This window comes from Eschscholzia californica, unplaced genomic scaffold (assembly GCF_041429995.1).
Source record: "Eschscholzia californica isolate CP2 unplaced genomic scaffold, dmEscCali1.0.p SCAF_188, whole genome shotgun sequence".
NCBI lineage: Eukaryota > Viridiplantae > Streptophyta > Magnoliopsida > Ranunculales > Papaveraceae > Eschscholzia > Eschscholzia californica.
Genome location: NW_028238296.1, coordinates 32,501 through 39,084, shown reverse-complemented (window position 1 = coordinate 39,084; position 6,584 = coordinate 32,501). Strand labels below are relative to the sequence as shown.

Genomic DNA, 6,584 nt, shown 5'->3' with positions numbered 1-6,584 from the left:
AGGGGGATCGATTCCGTGAAAGATGGGATCAGTAAATGGAAACCCACTGATCTTGAATCTTTGTGAGATCGTCAATAGTGTACCGAGGGCATCTTTAGAGTATACCGAATCAGTATAGCTATCCTTCTTCTGACACAGCAACGCAATTTCAATCAATATCGAAACCAAAAGAAGTGGTACATAATTGATTTCTTCCTTTCTTGTTCCTTATATATGCGGAACCGTGTGCTATTCAATCGAAAATTTTTCAAATTCCTGTAGTAGTATAAGTATAGGGTTCTTTCCATTACTAACTTTGGACTAGAACCCGAGGATCTGGTAGAGTGTGAGTCCAACGGGTTCTAATAATTCATGAAAGATATTATCATATTCACACAATTCAATTAGATACGAAATCTAGAACCCTGTTGTATATGTATAAAAGAAAAAGGTTTTTGTTCAAATCCTTTCAGTTCAAGAAATCGGTTAGTAGTACAATAAGATTAGTAGATAGTATTCAATGAAAGAAAACAAACAATAGTTGGAACAATCAATATGCGTGATGCAACCGTTGCTGCATTACATCCAAAGGTTCCTTCTTGACTAGCTCCAAGGATAGGACTCCCTAATATGGAAAGACAGCATGTAGAACCTAAAACCAAAAGATAATAGAATTACTAGTCTTAAAATTGAGTTGTACCGAACTAAGGCTTTTATTTCTTCGAGCGATCGTGCGACACTTTTTTCTTAGCAGTCGAGATATTATGTATAATTAATGAGCCTACATGCTTAATCTAATGGGGTAACCACTGAATCTAATGAGGTAAAGCAAAAGGTATTCTAAGGTCCTTTGTTCCAGAATAGAAACTGGATTCTATACAATTAAAAAAGAAAAAATTTTCCAATTTGATTTAATTCCATAGTGATTCAAAGAGAGTTTCATTTATAAATGAAATTCCACTACAAGGTTCTTTTCCTATTACTTTACCCACGAGTTGCTCAATGAATCTGTTGAGTCGAAATCACGGCATGGGTAGATGTCACAGATGATGAATCAATCTTTTTTTTCCACTTCTCTCACTCTATCTTTGTTAGTGACGTCTATAATGATAAATGATAATGAAAGATGAATCAAAAACTTTCAATTGGAACGGATTCTATCAATTGGTATTTTTTCGTATCCTCTTATCTTTCAAAAGCGGAAACTTAGGTAAGTTTTTTATAACCATATGTATAAAAAGAACGTATCTCATTTAGCTCCCTCATGCCTACTATAACTAGTTATTTCGGTTTTCTACTGGCGGCTTCAACTATAACCCCAGCTCTATTTATTGGTCTGAGCAAAATACGACTTATTTGAATTGAATTCTAAATTCATAAAAATAAATGTTTCTGTGAGATTCTAGGCACTCTAGAATGCCTTCCCGCGTCAATTGTAAATTCTTGGGTCATTGAGATTCATGGTCGATTCGGATTAATATTTAAAGATAGATATTACCTCTCTTTTTTCTTCCCCTTTCAAACATCAAACAAATCGAAATGATTGAAGTTTTACTATTTGGAATCGTGTTAGGTCTAATTCCTATTACTTTGGCTGGATTATTCGTAACTGCATATTTACAATACAGGCGCGGTGATCAGTTGGATCTTTGATTAAGTAAGATCTCGTTTTTTGATTGACCCCCTTCTTTTTTTAACCCGCAGGAGGTCAAATTCAGATTCAGGTTGCTGTTCAAGTTAGTGAAGTTATTTCATTGAAATTCGACCTAAGAAGAACAGAATCACGCTCTGTAGGATTTGAACCTACGACATCGGGTTTTGGAGACCCACGTTCTGCCGAGCTGAACTAAGAGCGCTTTCTTATCACAATAGATAAGACCGTAAAGAAAAGAAAGAAAAGGATTCTTTTTGTACGCCCAATACACCTTGCATGCAGATAGTATCATAAACTGAAATGAAAGATTGAGTCTATCCAATTTTCATCGATCTCAATGGATCCCCCCGTTATTGCCCATACTTGTTACTGCCCGTAGGAGAAGGAATAGGTAGGGATGACAGGATTTGAACCCGTGACATTTTGTACCCAAAACAAACGCGCTACCAAGCTGCGCTACATCCCTTTCAATTGGTATACAGTGTCATTGTAGAGAATCCCTGTCTTGTTTTCCACATCATTATTTCCCCATTGATATACAATTTCGCTTGCCATTTTTTCTTTTTGGTCTCATATAACATATAATAAAAAATTATATACATATGAAACCCAACATATAAACATATAAATAAATTAATATTTATCGGTAATACTCAGGAAGAAGGGGGCGTCTTTTTCTGTTTTAAGGAAAGGGGAATCTTATCTACCGGGTCGTTGTATATATCCATTGTTGTTAGGGATTCCGCGTACAAATACAAGTGATCCTTAACTACATATGCATCTGATCATATATGTATTACAATTAAAGAAGGAGGATTTTCAATGCGAGATATAAAAACATATCTCTCCGTGGCACCTGTGCTAAGTACTCTATGGTTCGGGTCCTTAGCAGGTCTATTGATAGAGATCAATCATTTATTCCCAGATGCGTTGACATTCCCCTTTTTTCATTCTAGTTATTGACATGAGAAGGGACGAAGAAGATTAGTGATATAATAAATTATCTCTGACTAATCCTTCTTCCTCTCTTTTCTTTGTTTTCTTCTTTTTTCGGTTTTTTAGGATATGTAAGGGCAGAAAAATAAAGAATCAAAGTGGATTCAACCTCAGTAAAACTCGGGTCAGGCTCAAATTCTACTATTAATAATTAATAGGGGGAGTACGCAAATAGCAATAAATGTAGTTCTAGGGCAACAAAATCATACAAGATACTTAAACGAAATACTGTACTAGGGTTAGAAATAATTAATAGTTAGAAATTGTTGTATCACTTATTATTATTGCTCTATTGATTGCAATGAAATCTTTCATAATTGGATTTCGAGTTAGCAACTTCTATTTTTTTTTTTTTACTTTTTTTCTTCGTTTCGGATCGAAAAGCGAAGCGTTGAGTGAATCCAAAATTCAAAGGAGGTTCATGGCCAAGGGTAAAGAGGTCAGAGTCAGAGTTATTTTGGAATGTACTAGTTGTGTCCGAAACAGTGTTAATAAGGAATCGCCGGGCATTTCCAGATATATTACTCAAAAGAATCGACACAATACACCTAGTCGATTGGAATTGAGAAAATTCTGTCCCTATTGTTACAAGCATACAATTCATGGGGAGATAAAGAAATAGATTGAAGGGGCGTGTGTGTGTGCTACCCTTCGAAGTAACAAGAACAAATTACATATAATATATAGAAACAAATCAAATCCTATTTTGGTCGGATCCCAAATGAATTCGAATTCAGAAATAGGATTTTAGAGATAAGGAATAAACCATGGATAAATCCAAGCGACCTTTTCTTAAATCCAAGCGATCTTTTCGTAGGCGTTTGCCCCCAATTGGATCGGGGGATCGAATTGATTATAGAAACATGAGTTTAATTAGTCGATTTATTAGTGAACAAGGAAAAATATTATCTCGACGAGTGAATAGATTAACCTTGAAACAACAACGATTAATTACTATTGCTATAAAACAAGCTCGTATTTTATCTTTGTTACCTTTTCTTAATAATGAGAAACAATTTGAGAGAACCGAGTCAACCCCTAGAACTACTGGTCCTAGAACCAGAAATAAATAGGCCTACGCCTCAATTGAATCAAAATTGCAATTCGAACCCCAACCCAGGTTGATGTTTTGTTCGAAAAATTAGAGAATCCAGATTGGATTGTCATGTCATAAGAAAACAAAATAGAATCGGGGAATAAAAAGATAAAATCTTTTATTTTTATTATTGAAACGTGTTCGTTCATTTTTACTACTTTATCGTAGTAATTTAGACTCTACCTTCCCGGAGTTCATTCTCCGGGGAACTCCGCTTAAATCAATTCTGGTGGATTCCTTCCAATCCCCTTATTTAATGATCTCATTGGAAATCATGTAAAGACAATTCCTATTTGATATAGCTATTTGTGCAAGTATTTTACGATTAAGAAGCAACTGCCTCTTGTGCAGATCGTGTATTAATCGACTATAACTATAGGATACCCTATTCTCACGAATTACTGCATTTATACGAGTGATCCACAAACGACGAAAATCTCTCTTTTGCCTGCCCCTATCTCGATGAGCAGAAACCAAAGCTCTCATTTTCTGTTGAGTAATAGTTCGAGTAAGTCTTGAATGAGCCCCTCGAAAGGTTGATGCAAATAAACGAATTTTTGTTCTACGTCTCCGAGCTATATATCCTCGTCTAATTCTGGTCATTGAATCAAATGAAACTTTGATGAATAACTGATTGATTTCGTTTCTTTCAGTCATTCTTTTTCCCCCTCCTGGTCTATTAATAACAAAACTGATTCTTCCGGTGTATAAAATAAAAATTCCAATGGCTTTTGCTACTATGACCTTCCCAACCACGATTTTTTTTGAAGCATTTCACCTCGAAATAAGAAATTGTATCGATACTCGGTATCCAAAAAATAGTAAAAGTAAATTAAGTCGTAAATGTAAATGAATAAATAGTGGGTTCCATCGTTTCTATGGTTACTTTTTAAACGGTGAGGTCCTTTCTATACACCGGAGCCCCTTCCCTATTTAGTTTTAGTAACTTGTACAGTTCACACTCTTTGGCTCTACCCATAAATTCTACAGTAATAGGTCTTTTCACAATGAGATCTACCCATACAGTAACGGCATTTAATTATGAAGGTTGGTTAGGTAGCTGACCCTGTTAATCCGTTCTTGCAAGAGTGGGAGCATAATTTTTCTGCTTTTTAAATACCATTCCCCGCTTAATGGATAACCATTTGCTACCAATGGGGAATTGCTTCTCATCTCCAATTGAGGTGATTGGATTTCTACCAATGGAAACCATAAATTTTATACACAATAGAGGTCTTTTTTTAGATAGTGAGTGGAACTCTTCCATTCTATCCTATTCATTGGTACTGATCATTGATACTGTCAAAATTGTCTCCTTTCTTTTGTTCCAGTTCATGATCTGAACGAGTCGCACATACACCCTAGTACATGTTCCTCGACGCTGAGGACATCCCCGAAGAGCGGGGGATTTTGTGACATTTCTGATTGGCTGTCTTGTGTTTCTAATAAGTTGTTTAATAGTTGGCATGCTGAATCGTATACAGAATGGGCTGGTTTAGATCGATCCTAACCGGATGATTATGAATTACGTCGATTTCATTGAATATTTTACCCCATTTTACCTCGGTAAGAAGATAAAATATCAAATCACAGTTCATTCAATTATGGTTCGAAATGGAATCACGGATTTACGTGAAATCCTCGGTATTTTCGACCGCTACAAGATCAACAATTCCATGGGCTTGGGCTTCTGTTGCTGACATAAAAACATCCCTTTCCATGTCTTCGGATACAACCCATAAGGGATTGCCCGTTCTTTGTACATAAACCCTTGTGAGGGTTTCGCGGAGTTTCAACAGTTCTTCCGCTTCCAGGACAAATTCTCCTGTTTGTGCCTCATAAAAAGAACTAGCAGGTTGGTGGATCATTACCCTGATGATATAACATAATGAGTGCTTCCCCTATCTCGCCCGATCGTGCGAAGGAAAGAGATAAAGAACAAGAAAAAAAAAATAGAATTGAACAACCGTACAGGCATTTTTTGCGCATTGCATACGGCTCTAGAATGGAATTTACTTTTTCCTTTCATTGAAGAAAGAGAAAACATAGGATCTATCAGACCCAAATCGTTAAATGATCCATTTACCACCCTTCCTTTCGGGAGAGTTAAAAAATACTATGATGGTTCCGTTGCTTTATATATTTATCTCCTTTGTGATTCAGCAATCCCAAAGTTTCTTTTTGATCCGATCATCAAATAAGGAAAAAATGATCGTTTTTTTTTTTTCATTTTAATACTCTTTCGTAACATAAATATTGGAAAGAGACCTCTGGTGTGAAAACAAAAAAGTTTGTGACGCTGAAATGGACCCCCGATAGATAAGATCAAATCGGAAATACCTTTTGTCTCATACTACTCTCTCGATACAGAATCTCATGTTATGAAAAAACAATAATGGTTTGCTCATATCGAACTCGAAGTGCCATGCTATTATTACTTATTATTCATATTCTATATGGCGAAGGCATAGTCTTCTTTTTCTCTCAAATAAAAACTCATTGGCGCCAAGCGTGAGGGAATGCTAGACGTTTGGTAATTTCTCCCCCGACCAGGATGAAAGACCCCATTGAAGCGGCCAATCCCATGCATATTGTATGTACATCTGGTTGCACAAATTGCATAGTATCATACATAGCTATTCCGGGTGTTACCCATCCACCAGGAGAGTTTATAAACAAATAAAGATCCTTGGTATCATCCTCTATAGTAAGATATATCATGAGACCAATAAGTTGATTCGAGATCTCATTATCAACGTTTTGGCCTAAAAAAAGTATTCTTTCTCGATGAAGTCGGTTTGATTAGGACAAAATTGTATCCCTTAGGAACCGTACACGCACCTTTGGATGCATACGGTT

General features: G+C 36.1%; 2 non-coding genes across 2 annotated transcripts; both read right to left on the bottom strand.

Moving 5' to 3' along the window:
- Positions 1-1,761: 1,761 nt before the first annotated feature.
- On the bottom strand, positions 1,762-1,835 carry TRNAW-CCA (transfer RNA tryptophan (anticodon CCA)). The gene has a single exon. It is a non-coding gene; the product is annotated as a tRNA-Trp (tRNA).
- A 190-nt stretch (positions 1,836-2,025) lies between these two features.
- Positions 2,026-2,099, bottom strand: TRNAP-UGG (transfer RNA proline (anticodon UGG)). The gene has a single exon. It is a non-coding gene; the product is annotated as a tRNA-Pro (tRNA).
- Positions 2,100-6,584: the final 4,485 nt, after the last annotated feature.